Here is a 15,534-nt window from a genome sequence, read left to right as displayed (position 1 = left end):
TAAGGGAGGCTTTACAGAGACAGACAGAAATCTTAATTCCCAAACAAACCAAATTATCCAACTGATACCAGTGGAATTCTTTTTTTCCATTCAAGCATAATTCTGGAAGATCCAATTAAAAAAAACCAAACACCTTAGAGTAGGATTTGCATTTCAATTAATTTCCATTTTCAATTTCAATTAATTTTGTGTGGAGAATCCATAGCCAGAACTGGGGACTACAGGAACTATACACTGAATACCTCCAAAAATGTGGGAATTCCAAGGATAAAACACAGTATTCCAAGGTTTGGGGTTTTTTTCCTATTGGCCTGTAGAGGAAAAATCAAAACCTCAGTGGCACCACCAGGCTCTTGGTGCTGCCAAACAACAGGACAATGGGAAGAAACTGGAACACGGGAAGTTCCGCCTGAACGTGAGGAAGAACTTCCCTGTGAGGGCGACAGAGCACTTGGAAGAGGCTGCCCAGAGAAGTTTGGGAGTCTCCTTCCCTGGGAATATTCCCAACCCTGAAGTAGCTGCTCTCGAGGATCCTGCTTGAGCAGGGAGGTTGGGCTGGATGACCTTCGGTGCACCAAATTCTGGGATTCTGGGATTCACACGCCGCTGAAATGTGGTACAACGGGCAAATCCAAGGCTCCTGGAATATTCTCCTTTGTGAGGTTCACAACAAACCCTCTGGACATCATTCCTGTGAATCCCACCCCACCAAGTTATGGCTTCCACATGCTCAAAAAAGAACATTTAATAATGAAGCCGATTGCTTCACAATTTTATTGCTTATAATTGGCTCTTGCTCTTCAAAATTCCAATTATCCAATCCAGCCTGAGAAAGGCAGGGATACGGAGCCTCTAACGAGCTTAGGGAAAAATCAAAGGGTGGAATCAAAAGCTGGCTCACACCAACTCTGTTCCCTGTGCACTCAAACGAGACTAATTAAGGCTTTTCATGGCACTTTCCCCCTTTTGGCCCCGTAAATCGGAACACGGAGCTCTTCTGAGGGAACAAAGGAATGTGGGGAAGGTGCAGCTCATTAAGCAAACTCCCAAATTCAAAATGCACTTAATCACAACCAGGTATTTCCAGCAGCACTGTGCTCCAGGAGCCGGATAATCCACAGGGAATATTCGTTCCTCCACACAAACAAGGCTGGCACGGCGGGAAGAGGTGGGAAATTATCCATCTGGGGTTTGTGGGAGAAGGGATGTGGAGCAAACACTGCAGGGAGGAGCTATGGAAAGCATAGGGAACAGGGGGATGTTCCCCCATAGTGCCATGTCCCATCCCTGGAAGTGTTCCAGGCCACGCTGGAAAAAAGCCTCACTTCAACCCCGGATTTGGAGCATTCCCAGCCCAGGGAAGATCCCACCAAACTGGCACAAACGATCCCGAGACTAAAGATCAGAAATTTTCCATCTGAGTTTGGAATCGTGGAGGAGCAAATGCGTAAAGTCCAGGCCCAGTTCCAAATTCCACAGTGGATAAAACCCAGCCTAATGTAAAAGAGCATCACAGAATGTTTACATCAAACCAAACCAGGAGGGAGATAAGAGAGGTATTTTTGGATACATGTGGATTTTACACACAAACACACCAGGATTAACTGTTGAATTGCTGGAATTTCTCTTGGGATGTGGGTGAGTGGGACACTTCCTGGGAGTTTAAGCCAATTCCTTCTACCTTTTGATTTCTGAATGAAATCACCATCAGGAGGCTCAACCCCAAATAAAGATCCTGAAAAATTAAATATCTGAAGTGGCTGGTGGAGATTCCAAGCAGGACAATCACAGCCTGGAGAGCAATCCTGATCTCTTTGGAGATGCCAACCAGGAGCTGGTCAGCCAGGTCCCCCAGGCTCCAACAATTCCACTCTTGAGGTCTCCAGGGACCAAACTGGGAGCTCAGACAACCAAAGCTTAAACCTAAATTCCTTAATCTGGAGCTGAACTGGACCAGGAGCCCCCGGACCAGGAGCTTTCTCCTGCAAAGCCACCACTTCCCATGTTCTCACTTGGAAAAACGTCCTGTCCCAGAGATCTCCCACCAATTCCAATCCCAGTCCCACTTCCTGGGCCTTCTCCCACCTCACCTCCCATCAATCCCACCCATGGGATTGGAGAGACTTTGCCTCTCCCCTTCCACAGCCCTGGATTTCTGGTTCTCACATCCCAAAAAAGCAGCACAACGGGGTCTCCTATTGCTGCCTCAGCTTGGAGATTTGGGGGAAACCAGGCAGGAAAAGGGTCAGGAGCAGCATCAAAGTCCCTTTTTTTTCAATCTTTATCCTTTTTTTCTAGCATGAAAAGGAGAAAAAGGGGAAAGAGGGAGATGGGCAGGGGATCTTTGCTGCTGCTTCAAGGCTGGCACAGGCAAGGACAAAAAGCTTCCCTGAAATCCTTGGCACTTTCTGTCCCGTCTGGGCTGTGATGGGGTGGGAGAGGAAGGAACAGTGTCCAAAGAGCAGCCGTGGATTTAGGGCAGGTTTTTCCCAAAGCAGGGTTGAAAAATGATGAAATGCCCTCAGGATAAGGGTCACAGCATGTCCACATGTTTGATCCCGACACAGCCCAGCGGATCCAGGAGCTGCTGATATTTAAAGTTCATGTTACTGAGCAGCCAAACACAGAAAAGGGGGAAAAAACCCACAGTCAACCCTTGGTTTTCCATATTCCTGCACAAGAACAGCTGGATCAGGTCACTTCAGCCATCCCAGTGTCTTCCATAGCCAGAGGGAAGCGAATCCCTAAGGGAAAACTGAAGGGCAGGCACACAGGGATGTTTTCCAAAGGGATTTCCTGACTATTTCACAGCTCCTGTTGATAAGGTACTTAATTCTTATCTATATTTTTGTATAAAAAACATGTTCAGAGGTTTGACCTGCTCAGAGTTCATAATCTGAGCACTAAATCCCAAAATGCAGAGTTTATTCACTTTACAAATCACCACAATAAAATTAAGGCTCAGAGTGTTGGTGCAGCTTCAACTCCTGCGTTTCACGAGCTGGAAATTCCTTATTTTCCAATTCCACCGAACTCCTTTAACAGAAAGAAGGGCCCAAACCAGCTCAAACAGCAACATTTTATAATCCACGGAATCCAAAGCTTTCCTGCGTGGAGGGAAATGGGGAAATGGGGTTGGGAGGAGAATCTAAACCCGATGGAAGGGGACACATCAAAGATGGATTGGTACCTCTGGGAGACGAGCTTCCTTCGGATGGAGATAATCCGGAGGGGAATGTGCCTGGGCAGTGAGTCTTCACAGCATTCCAGAGCTCTGAAGCAGCAACAGGAGAGAGAGAAAGAGAAAGAGCCGTGAGGGCTCCGTGGGAAAACCTGTGGGACACAAAACACAGCTCCTTCCAGCATGGGGGGGGGTGGCTTCCCTGGAGCACAAGGAATGGGGACATGGGAGACAGGCTGGGAGAAAGGGAGGAGTGGGAAGGGATGCCAGAGCTGGAAATAAGTCCAAGGTTTTCCCAGTTTAAGCTTCCATGCAAATCCCTGTTAACCAGCTGTTTGTGAGGATTTGGGAATACACAGCTTTTAGCCCCAGTTTTACATGTTACTCCCAACCCCACCCCACCCCACCTTCCCAGCTGGAACAAAAGCTCTGGAACTGGAAATTAAATGCCTCTAAAAAACTGGGTTCATGCTGGAAACAGTTGGGAGGAACTGGGAGTAACAGGGATCATAGTGGGAGTGGCTAGGATCACACTGGGATCATACTGGGAGCGACTGGGATTACAGTGGGTGTGAACAGAACCTCACTGGGAGCTACTGGGCCTATACTGGGAGCCAACTGGGGACACATTGGGAGCAACTGGGATCAACTGGAAGATACTTGAACCATGCTGGGGGGACTGAGATCACAACTGGGGCAACTGGGACCACGCTTTGGGCTACTGGGAGCAAGTGAGAGAAGCTGGGATCATGTGGGAAGCAACTGGGACTGAGCATGCTGAGGGCAACTGGGATAGACTGGGAGTGCTCACAACCATACTGGGAGTGACTGGGCTCTGGGAAGCACAGGTTGCAGGAGGGGGAGGGCATCCCCTTCCCAAGCCACTCCACATGTTTTAGGCATCAGAGAGGAGCAGCAAAGCTCCTGTTCCCAAACCAGGACCAGCTCCCAGGAATAACTGTTTATTTTAATCAACCCAGGCCCAAAAGGTTCCCATGAAATATTTTTTTCCTGGTTTCTACCCACTGATCCCAAATTAGTTCACATTCACTCAAAAAAAACACACCCTGGGGAAGAAACTAGGATGCAGAAAATGCTGGATCCAGTCTAACCAGTGAGACTTTCTTTGGGAGTGTTGATCCATCCCACTTTTCCCTTCAGAATTCCACCACAAGACCTTTGAAATGAAACCAATGAACTCAAATAGAATCCTTGGACAGAAGTCCAAACCCACCCTAGTGATGTTCCAATCCCCAGACAATCCCAACACTGTTGTTACCACTCAGGGAAAAGGGTCAGGAATATTTCCACCTGTTGCTTCCACAGGTGCATATTCCTACATTCTAATAACAATATTCACTGCTTGGAATTCAATCCTGGTTTCGGGCTTTTTGGTCCTTCAGAATTCAAAGGTACAACCCTGAAATCTCATCAGGAAAGAGAGGAAAACACAAGGAAATTCCAGCAGAAACGAGGACTCAGCAAATCTCATCCCACCAAGCTCCTCTGTGGCAAGTGAGGTGATGTTCCAAGGTTCAGACAATCCCAACACTGTTGTTGCCCCCCAGGGAAAGGGGGCAGGAATGTTTCCACCTGTTTTCCTACATTCTAATAAGAACATTCATTGCTTGGAATTCAATCCTGGTTTCAGGCTTTTTGGCTCTTCAAAATTCTAAGGCACAACAACCCTAAAATCTCTTCAGGAGAGAGAGAGTGAATTCCAGCAGAAATGAGGACTTGACACATCTCATCCCATCAAGCTCCTCGGTGGCAAATGAGTCTCTGAGCACATTCTGTACCCAAAGGAGCCTCAGTGCTCCAGGAGGTACCAAATATAACAGCTCCAGTTTTAATTCCTTCCAGGAATACACCCGCTCCCGCAGCAAGAAGACGTGGGTTGCGGCTTCGCTTCCAACAGCTTCGGAAAACGCAACAAATCCCTCCTTTTGTGGCAAGAACGGAGCAGAAAATAAATTCAACCTCCCCCAGATCTTCCTCCGGCCCTGGATTTGGGGAAAGCATATCCTGCCCATGGGATCAACCATTCCTTTTGCTGCTTTCCCACCTCCAATCCCTCTGCCATTATTGTTTTGTTTCCCAGAGCAGGTTTGATTCCTAAATTTGCTTCAAATCCATATTTTGGGTGGCCAAGGAAGTCAGTGAGCTCTTGCTCATCAAATACCAAAGGTTCGTGTCCAGCAGTGCTGAATTCCTGGAGGGTTTCCAGGATTCAGCAGCAGGACAGGGCCTTTAGTGCTGAGGGCCAGGAATTGGAAAAAATCCTTTAAATTAGGACTAAACCAAAGAAATGGGAGTGTGAAGAGGTCTGGAAGTGCAAAGACATCCACTAAAGAATGAGAAAAATAAATCTGTGAGGAGGAATTAACTTGGAAAATTTAGGGGGATGGCACAACAGTGGGAAGTTCTGCTGGCACAACAATGTACATCAAGAGTGTAAATACCTGGCAGGGAATAAAGGCATGGAAAGAAAGGAAAGTGCAGGGTCATTCCTGGCTGGAAGAGCTTTCCAATCTTTCCTTAAAAAGTGCCTTTATGTCACCAAGGCTGTGCTGGAGCTGTGCAGGGAATGGGATTAGGGAAGTGATCCGGGATAAAAATAACCTGGTTTGCTACTCCCTGATCTGGTTCACCAGATGGCCCTCGGAGAGCCCAGCAACGGGAACAGGGAGCACAGCAGGAGGGCAGATCCCAGGAAAAGGCTTCACACTGAGGGAAGGAAGGACAAGGGGCAGCCAAGAGAATCAGTCAGGAATTCAGGCAGGAATTCAGCCCTGGATCCCCAAATAATGGGATGTTCAGCACAGCAACGCTCCCAGGGCTGCTCCATCTCCTGAACTTCCTCCTGCCAAAGACCCATTCCCAGCACTTTTCCTGGCCAAGGGGTGGGAGCAGTTGGGAATCACCAGCAATGGCTTTGGCCAGTCTGGAGAGGGAGGAGTTTTTAAGGAAGAGGGTGAAAAGGGCCACATGTTCCACCAGCACCTTCACACACACCCATCCCAGGAACATATCCATCCAGGAGAACATGCATTCCAGAAAAACACCCATCACAGGAGAACATCCATCCAGGAGAACATCCATCCCAGGAAAATATCCATCCAGGAGAACATCCATCCCAGGAAAATATCCATTCAGGAGAGCATCCATCTAGGAGAACATGCATCCAGGAAAACACCATCCCAGGAGAACATCCATCCAGGAGAACATCCATCCAGGAAAACATCATCCAGAAAAACATGCATCCCAGGAGAACATGCATCCAGGAAAACTTCATCCAGAAGAACATGCATCCAGGAGAACATGTATCCAGAAGAACACGCATCCCAGAAAACACGCAATCAGGAGAACATGCATCCAGGAAATCAACCATTTCAGGAAAACATCCATCCAGGAGAACATCCATCCCAGGAAAACATGCATCCAGGGAAACTCAGTGTCACAACACACAGCGACTCAACATCTCAAAGTTCCTAAAATCAAAGGGTTTTTTAAGCTCCAGAGGATTAAATGTCCCACAGGACATAAGTGGGAACTCCAGATGAAAAAAAAAGTGTGGAATTCCTTAAACTGGCGAAGTTTGGCATCATCCTTCCTCCAGGAACATCCTGGATATGTGTCAGGATTCAGCTGCTGGATATCACCCCGACTACACCTCCCTTTCCCATCAGTCCTCCCATATCCCTAAAATAACTTTCCCGCTCTCAGGGTGCGGGCAGAAGGGCAGGAGGGCAGAGCAGGATTAGGAAAAGTGGCAAATCCCATCCACGTTTTCACTTCCTGATTAAAAAGAAACCCAAGTCTAATCCCCTGGAAAACTGGAGGGGTTGGGTCTGGAGCCAAAGAGCGGGAAAAGGACAACTGGGACTGAAATAACAACAGCTCAGCTCTCTGCCACTGGATCTTGGGGCCGGAGAGGATCCAGGACACAGCAGCAGGATGGGTGGATAATTCCCGATAATTCCAGATATTTAAGTCACCCGCTCTAATCTGAACTCTAAGAGAGACTCAGGGTGAGATCTGGTTTATTTTGCTATTCGGTTCTAATTAAAAACGAATTGTTTTTATAAGGCCAAGGTTTTCCACCCACCACTGCACCATTCCCACCTCATCTCCCACCATTATATCCCTGGAATCTGCCCATTCCCTCCAAAGCTCCCAGTTTGGCTACAAGGTCCACAGAAAATTCCTGTGCTGATCCACAATTAACTAATTAATTGAGTAATTCATATGGATTAAGCAGCAATAAAAATCATTTAAGGTGGGCAGCTGCTTTTCCATAAAGGTGTTCCCAAAATTCCCCATAATTTTTCAAGGCCTTTAATTAACTTTCAATTACAAAGCCACTTTGAAGCAATTAAAAACGAGTTAACATTTCTTTCACTGGGGTGCATTAAGCACTTGTTCGAAAAATTCCCAACCCCTCCTTCCTTTTGGAGTCCTTGGCAATTTCCAGTTTTATTCCCTGGACTCTCTTTGCCACATGAACATCACAGGAGCAATTCCAGTGAAAAACTCCCCAAAATTCAGAGTGATATCACCCAAATTTTAAAGAAGCCTCACACACTCAACTCCTTCCCCTTCCTGAGCACTGCCCGTGGATTATCAAAATTCCTGATAATATTAGAGAAAATTAACAAGCTTTTTTCCAGCTTTTGCAAAGGATTTTAACGATTTCCTGTTCCACCCCCACCCCCCCCCAGTCCCAGCACAGGCCATTGCTAAAGCTAATCCTTATCCACAGGTTTTGTTCCTCCCGATCAGCTCAGGTCACTGAGCAGAAATGGGCCATTATTAATTATCCAGGAAATCCAGAGTGGGGATTTCCTCATTTCCCAAGTTTCTGGTGTCTCCTGGTCCTCCTGAAGTTTCCCACTGCCTCTAATAAACCCATGTGCTCATTCCAAACTCCTCCAGGTTGTCCCAGAGCTCTGCCAACACTCCCCCTAATGTTATCCCACCCCAGACCTCCACATTCCACAAGCTCCTCTATTTTACTTCCACTGCTGACTCCTACTTGGAGAACAACTTTTCCTTGCACAAAAACACCCCGGACTTTCCTCCAAACAATTCCTAAAAATTCATCCTCCCAGCACTGACCACAAGAGTCCCCCTTTTAGAGACAAGAAATAATCCTCATTCCACAGACCAAGTCTAATCTCTCCAGAATATTCAGCAGCTTCCCACGGAAGCAGCCAAGTTAAATTCCTGAATTCCCTGCAGATCCAAGCAATGGAGGAGCACAGTTCCTCGAGGTGGGTATTTCCAATTTCAGTTGTTATTGGATGTTCTGCAGCTTTTGACACCCTGCAAGGACAATTAACTCCCTTTGGCATCACTTACAGGAATTTCTATGATTTTCCAGTTGAACCCAAGGCTCGTGTGCCCAACAAACTTGGGATACCCTGGTGCCCACCTCTTGGGAAGAGATGGATGCACTGCAAGAGGATTTCCAGCTCCAGAAATTATTACACAAATAACAAAGACACAAAATGTATTTTCAGCATGGGTCTTGGTGGGTGTTGGGGGGGGGGGTTGGGGTTTTTTTATCTTTATAAGAAAATGAGGTGGGACTTCCCTCGCAGAATTCCTGGAGGCAAAGCAAGAATAATCCTGGAGTTACTCCTGGTAGATGTGCTTTCCAACCTGAATATTTCTGCTGGGGATTCCCACGTTTCCTCAGGGAACAGCTCAGGGTTTGGGGTTGGTTTTGCTTCCCTGCCACAAGTTTTACTCCCAGTTTATCCACGGAGTTTTACAAGTTGCATCCTACCTCACCTTCCAAGCTGTTGAGAAAGATGTTTAATTGGCCTCACCAGAAAATTTTTGGGGTGGGACTCTTGGAGTGCCCTGTGCAGGGCCAGGATTTGGACTCCAGGATCCTTGTGGGTCCTAACTCAGGATATTCCACGATTCTATTATTATATCCTACAACAACCAGCTCTCTGCTCACATCAAACCACTGACCTTTACAACCAGTTTTCCACCCCAAAATCCACCCCTCTCAAGGCTGTAGAATGTCCTGGAATTTCCTAAATCTAAGGAAGTGACACCCTCTGTGCTCCCATCACCCTCAAAGCTGGACATCTCCCTACCAGGAGCAATCGGGGAACACCGTGAGTGGTGTTTGCAACCAAGCCCCTCTGCACAAATGCAAATTCAGTTCTGCTGGCACAGCTCAGATCTGAGGCGTGGCAGTGGAAAAATTTGGGGAAGAAGTGATAAAACAAAGGTAAAGAAAATCATATCCAAGCCCCACCTCTGTGTGCTCTTCCTTGACCTGCTAAAAGCCTCCTGCAATAACCAGCCAAGCACACAGATGGCCCCTCCTGGGGAGGCCATTCACACTCCAAATTGTCCATAAAGAGGGGAAAATAAGGATTGGTGCTTTTGATGGAGAGAAAAAAAAGGACTTGCAAGAATTCCAAGTCCTAAATTTCACTGTATAGCTCAAAACACAAACAGACTTGGCGTTCCTCCACATAAAGGGTTCTGAGAGAAGAGCAGTGGTTTTGTAGGACCACCATGGGAAGGGCACAAGATCAAAAACCAGGAAAGCGGCTAAAAGCAAGTGGTGTGTCAGGACAACAGCAGAAATCCAGGGAAAATCAGGAAAAGCCTGTCAGGAACGATGTGAAAGAAGGATCACTGAGTGACTGTCATCGAGTTATTTGGGACAAATCACCACAGAGCAACATCATCAGCGTCTGCCTCCGTTCACAACACGGTCCCTGGGCCACCCTGGCCACCTACAAATCCCAACAAATCCCAGATTAACATGGAGACTCCCAGAATATGCAGAGCAGGCCATAAGAAATTGGACAATGGGGGGAAAAAAAATGCCCCCAAAACTTGCCTGCAAACCCAGAACAGGGTGAACAAAGAGAGGAGTGTCCCTGAACACCAGTGATTCCTGCTCACCCCTTCATCAGGATCAGCAGTGCTTCCCATGGACATCCAACAGGATTATCCAACCATGGCCAAACATCTCATCCTTGGCATCCTCAGTGAATGACCTGCTCACACCTTGGTGACACTGGGAGAAAGGAATTGTTGCTCTCCCGAGGACAAATCATTGTCCTTGTCACGATCCCTGTCGGGATGTACAAGAATGAGCTCCAGAAAGTGTAATTTTTAACACTCACATCTCCAAAAAACCTCTTGGCTCAGCTCCAGGAAGGAAGGAGACAGAGAGAACAATCTTGTCTGATGTTTAGTGCTCCAGATAACACAGGAAAATTTCTCCTCCTGCCTCTTCCACAGCCCAGAAATGAGTAATTCCGTGCCAGGAGCTCTCATCCACTCCACAAATCAAGTCACTGAAACCACAACCTAAAAACTGGGTTTCAAAAAGCCAATTTATTACGATTACTGTGCCCACACAGGAGAGCCCTTGTGTTCCTGCTGCATCAACAACCTCTCCAAAGCCACAGGAAAAGGAAAATCAATACTGGGGAGTTTTTCTCACATCAATTTATCTCCTGCTGAAAAAAAAGAAACACAAACCCACCTCATTTCCGAGCATGCCACACGTGACAGATCCCAGGTTTCCTCGGAGCAAGGGGAATAAAACCAGCTTTTGGCTGGTTTTAACCACCCAAGCCCTGCCTTGCTGGACTCAGATTTTGCTTTTGATAAAACCTGAGGGAAAAACTTGAACGAACTCAGGGCAGCCTGAGGAAACTTGGCAGTGGGACACAGAGCCTTTTGTTCCGGATCCTGCGGTGCTGGCGCAGCTCTGGAGCCCATTAACAGGGAATGGGCTAAATATTCCATGAATCTGGATTTTCAGACATTTCCCAGGCCAGGTTCTGTCACCACAGGTCGTACAAACTGGGATGACAGTTGCTAAATTAAGTATATCCTGCACAGCAGCCTCTGCAAAGCACTCCCAGAGTCCTCATCCAGGAACAAATCCTTGTATTTATATATTTTATACATTTATTTTTATGTATTTTATATATTTTATATCTTTAACTTCATGTATTTTATATATTTTATATCTTTATTTTATATATGTATATTATTATATTTATATATTTATATATTTTATATATTTTAAATCTTCATCTTCATATATGTTATATATTTTATGTTTTATACATTTTATGGATATATTCAATATATTGAATATGTTTATTTACATACTTATTTTTATATACTTATTTTATATATTCTACATCTTTATCTTCATATAGTTTATATATTTTATATATAAAATATATTTTACATATTCATTTTTATATTTTATATATTTATTTTATGTTTTATGTATTTCTACTCATATATTTATATATTTATATATAAATATATTTTAATATATTTTATCTTTATCTTCGTGTATTTTATATCTTTATCTTCATGTATTTAATATATTCGATATATTTAATATTTAAATATTTACTTATATATTTAATATATTTTAATAATTTATATATTTAATCTATTTAATATAGTTATATATTTAATATAATAGATTATATTGTTGATATAAGTTATAAATATAACTTAATATAGTTATATATTTATTTTTATACATATTATCTATTCATTTAAAATATATTTTTATGTATGCCTATATACATCTCCAAAGTATTTTTTCCCCTCCAACTACAACCCCCAAAATTCCACTGCACAAAGCCTTCCAGACTGGTGCTTCCACAGGAATCAAAACAAATGCCAGGACAGCATTCCCTGTTGAGCAGACTAATCTTGTCTCCCTCATTTTCTTTTTCCAGGTCATCAGTTTAACTTCCCTCCCCGGCAGCTCTGGGAGAGCCTCTTAAAGAACTTGGAGCCTTTCACCACCAGAGCCTTCCAACAGATCCCAAACAGGAACAAGTCCTCTCCTAAACTGATGCCACAGCTCTCATCCCCCAGGTGGGGATGACTTCCAAAGATTTCCTTGCATGCATCCTGTCCTAGTTAGAACAGCTGGGACCAGTTCATCATTGTATGGGTGTAACCCAAAACTGTGTATTCTATTTCCCAGAAACTGTTATCAATGAACCATTTACACCATCTGCCCACAGAGCCTGACTCCTCAGACTATAAACTGGGTGTTAAGAGGCCTGTGAGATAGGAGGATGCTCTTGTCCTCACGCCCATTGAGGAACCCCCCTCCGCCCTGAGGGAGGTACTGGGCATTCCTGCCTGAACTGGAGGATATATAATCTTGGAGTCTTGGGACTTTTTTAAACCACTCGTGGGATCCAGAGAAGACTGCAGATCACCGCTCTCGACCAGACTGCAGAACACCGCTCTCAACCAGACTGCACCAGCACTCTCACCAACAGGTTTTCCCCTCTCCTTTTCCTTTGGACTCAGGGGGCCCAAAGAACACCACTCTGTTCATGCCCCAGAGTGCTGGGTTATACATCTGGGTTTTGTGGGTTAAAACCAATTGTTTGTCCGTATAATTGTACTTATTGTATTATTTTATTAAATTGTTATTCTGACTTACAATCTCTCTTTTGAGTTGAGTTCATTTCCCCTGCTGGTTTACCTTTAAACCAGCACACATCCAAAGCAGGACAACAAAGCCGGTGAAAGGGCTGTTGGGAATGTCCTGGGAGGAGCAGCTGAGGCCTTTGAGCTTGTCTACTGGAGAATTCCTTCCCACTATCCCATCTAACCCTGCCCTCCGGCAGTGGGAAGCCATTCCCTGTGTCCTGTCCCTCCATCCCTTGTCCCCAGTCCCTCTCCAGCTCTCCTGGAGCCCCTTTAGGCCCTGGAAGGGGCTCTCAGCTCTCCCTGGAGCCTTCTCTTCTCCAGGGGAACCCCCCCAGCTCTCCCAGCCTGGCTCCAGAGCAGAGGGGCTCCAGCCCTGGCAGCATCTCCGGGGTCTCCTCTGGACACCCTCCAGAAGCTCCACGTCCCTGTGCTGTTGTTCCCCTCACGTACACCATGAGGGATCCTATGGATCCTATTCCAGCAGGTCCAGGGACCACACACGTGGGTCTTCATCCCTTCAGCACCTCTGTGGTGAATTCCTAGGGGTGGAATTTTGGCAGGAAAATAAGGAAAAGGAACATGAATGGCTCAGTGTGGGGGGAATGAGCTGCCTTAGTCTGTTCTCATCCTAAAAGAGTCTCAGCATCCTGGGTTTGGAGCTGCCCAGCCTGAATTCCCCGGGACTCTTGGGCAATGTTAAGGAAATCAGGCAAGTCCATAATTTATGAACGGGAGATGTATTGAATGTGACAGGGAAAACAACGGGAGATTAGGATCCACAGGATGAACATTTGGGACAGCAGCAGAGCATTCCTGGAAGCTGGTTGTGCATCCTTAATGGTGCACAACAAAGGGGAATAAACCTTTAATATGTAACAGAGGGGCTGGTTTTTGAGAATTGATTTTTATGATCCAATTTCTTTGGTTATATTTTAGTCTAAAAAAATAGGGGCAAAAAATAGGGGCTCCTGGTCAGATTTGGAATAAAACAAAGTTTGATGCTTTATATATATATATATATATATATATAATATATATATAATATCCATAATAGCCCTTCCTCTGTCTCTCTGTCCACATGTGATGTGGTGATGCCACTCTGAGCATCCTGATCCCTGGGTGGGAACACAGATCTGAGGGATAGTGTCCCTGCTTTCCTGTGTTGTGGAGTTTTAGCCTGTCTTTTAAAATGGAAGAAGGGACTACAATCCATGGAACACACGGGGATTTTATTAAAAAATCCTCCTTTTTTGGGGAGAGTAGTTTAACCATGGAATGGAACAAAACTATGGCATCCTTTCACTCCATTTTCCATAAAATTCAGGTATGGAAGGGTGGCCATGCCCGGACTTGCTGTACATTGATTTTGTTTGCAAAAGCACTGTAATTATACAGTTCTCCTGCCAGTTTGGCACAGGAAGACAAGCGAAATCCCAAGTGGAATGTTTTCCCCATGGAAAGTCTTTCTCCACGGTTTGTTTCTTTCCCTTCCTTAGCTCCAACATCATAATCTGATTGGCAAACCATCTAAAAACTGGATTGCAGAGCTGGTGACGTGAAGTGATTGGCTCCAGAGGAGGGCAGAGGTGGGGGAAACATCCAACATCCTGGATTGTCCTCTTGGAGAGCCTGCCAGGCTGCAGTGACCTGGAATGTGTCCAGCTGTGCTGCCACCAGCAGCTCTTCATCTTTTAACTCCACTGCTGCTCTTGGTGGCAGCTGTTTCATTCTCCTGCCAAAGACAGTTCCAGGAGGGGGGAAAAATCCTAAAAGAACTGCAAAGGAAGGAGTTGTTTGGAATATTGGGTCTCAACATAGTTGCTGCTGCTGTTGGCTGGGTCCATTTTTAGCCTGGTTTCCCAAAGAAATGAGGCTCATCCAGCAGGAACATCTGGCTGCTTCCTCGCAGGTTGGGAGAGCACAGCTCAGCTGCAGCCAAATCTGGGCCAAAAATAGGGGTTTGCTCCAAGTTTTGGTGTTTGGGGTTGGGATATTCGAGTTTTGGTCTCTTTTTGGCCACAGGGAGGGATGATCTTTAAGGTCCCTTCCTTCTCTCACCATTCTGTGATTCCCTGACACGATTTCTTGATTCCCTGATTCCCTGTTTCCCAGAGACACGAGGCACATCCCCATTTGCTCCAGAGTCCCAATCCGGATTTTTTTTGTTTGGAAGCAGGACAAGATCTGTCATTTCAGCAGCACCTCCCCAACACTGGGATCATTGAAGAATTTACTCAGTGACCTTTCAGCTGCAGATAAACAGATCCACTCCTTAAACATTAACTCCTTCAAACCCATATTAATGTAGGATTTTTTTGGGGGGGGGGTGTTAAATTATCTTATATTTACCTCCCTGGCAGCTCTTGGGGGGGGAAAAACTCCATCTTTTAAAGAGGATTTTCAATTATTTTAATCTGAAGAGCATTATAAACATTCCCCACTGTCCAGGAAGGACAGTCTGGTGCTGTTGGGACATTAATCCTGGCAGGAACACAATAGGGTGAAATTGTTACACATGGCCTGGGGGTTATTCCAACACTGGAACAACTGGAATAACGGGGTGGAATTAAAAACTGTAAGATCCTGGTGCCCAAAAAGAGCAACATAAGAAACACAGAAATTAAAAATGAACCTTGTAGAAGCATAAAAAAATATTTTCTAAACCCCAACCATCCTATTCCACTCAAGAAAAACAATAATCAGCAGGAAAATTCTCTTACTTCCATTTGGACAAGGAAAATTTACTGCGGAGAAGAACCCAGGAGTGGCAAGATGGAAGAGAGGAGAGATAATCTAATAGGGCCTTTTTCTATCTAATTTTTTATGATTCTGCTGAAAAATGACCTGAATAAGTGAAGTTATTTGCCCTTGTCCTCTTTGTT

The 15,534-nt window shown here is 45.4% G+C and overlaps 1 protein-coding gene across 3 annotated transcripts in view; it reads right to left on the bottom strand.

The window, feature by feature from the left end:
* The window catches only part of FAM168A (family with sequence similarity 168 member A), a 78,949-nt gene that overhangs the window by 44,949 nt on the left and 18,466 nt on the right, over positions 1-15,534 (bottom strand). Inside the window, exon 2 of one of the 3 annotated variants that reach the window (XM_064643938.1) lies at positions 3,191-3,333. The exons of 1 other annotated variant lie outside the window; for it this stretch is intronic. The gene's annotated coding sequence lies outside the window, so the exon portion shown is untranslated. The remainder of the gene's footprint in view (positions 1-3,190; positions 3,334-15,534) is intronic. One more of the 3 variants, XM_064643937.1, reaches the window with a different exon arrangement.

The sequence above is a fragment of the Pseudopipra pipra genome, chromosome 2 (assembly GCF_036250125.1).
Source record: "Pseudopipra pipra isolate bDixPip1 chromosome 2, bDixPip1.hap1, whole genome shotgun sequence".
NCBI lineage: Eukaryota > Metazoa > Chordata > Aves > Passeriformes > Pipridae > Pseudopipra > Pseudopipra pipra.
The sequence above is the reverse complement of the archived record's forward strand: the minus strand, read 5'-3'. Positions and strand labels throughout refer to the sequence as shown.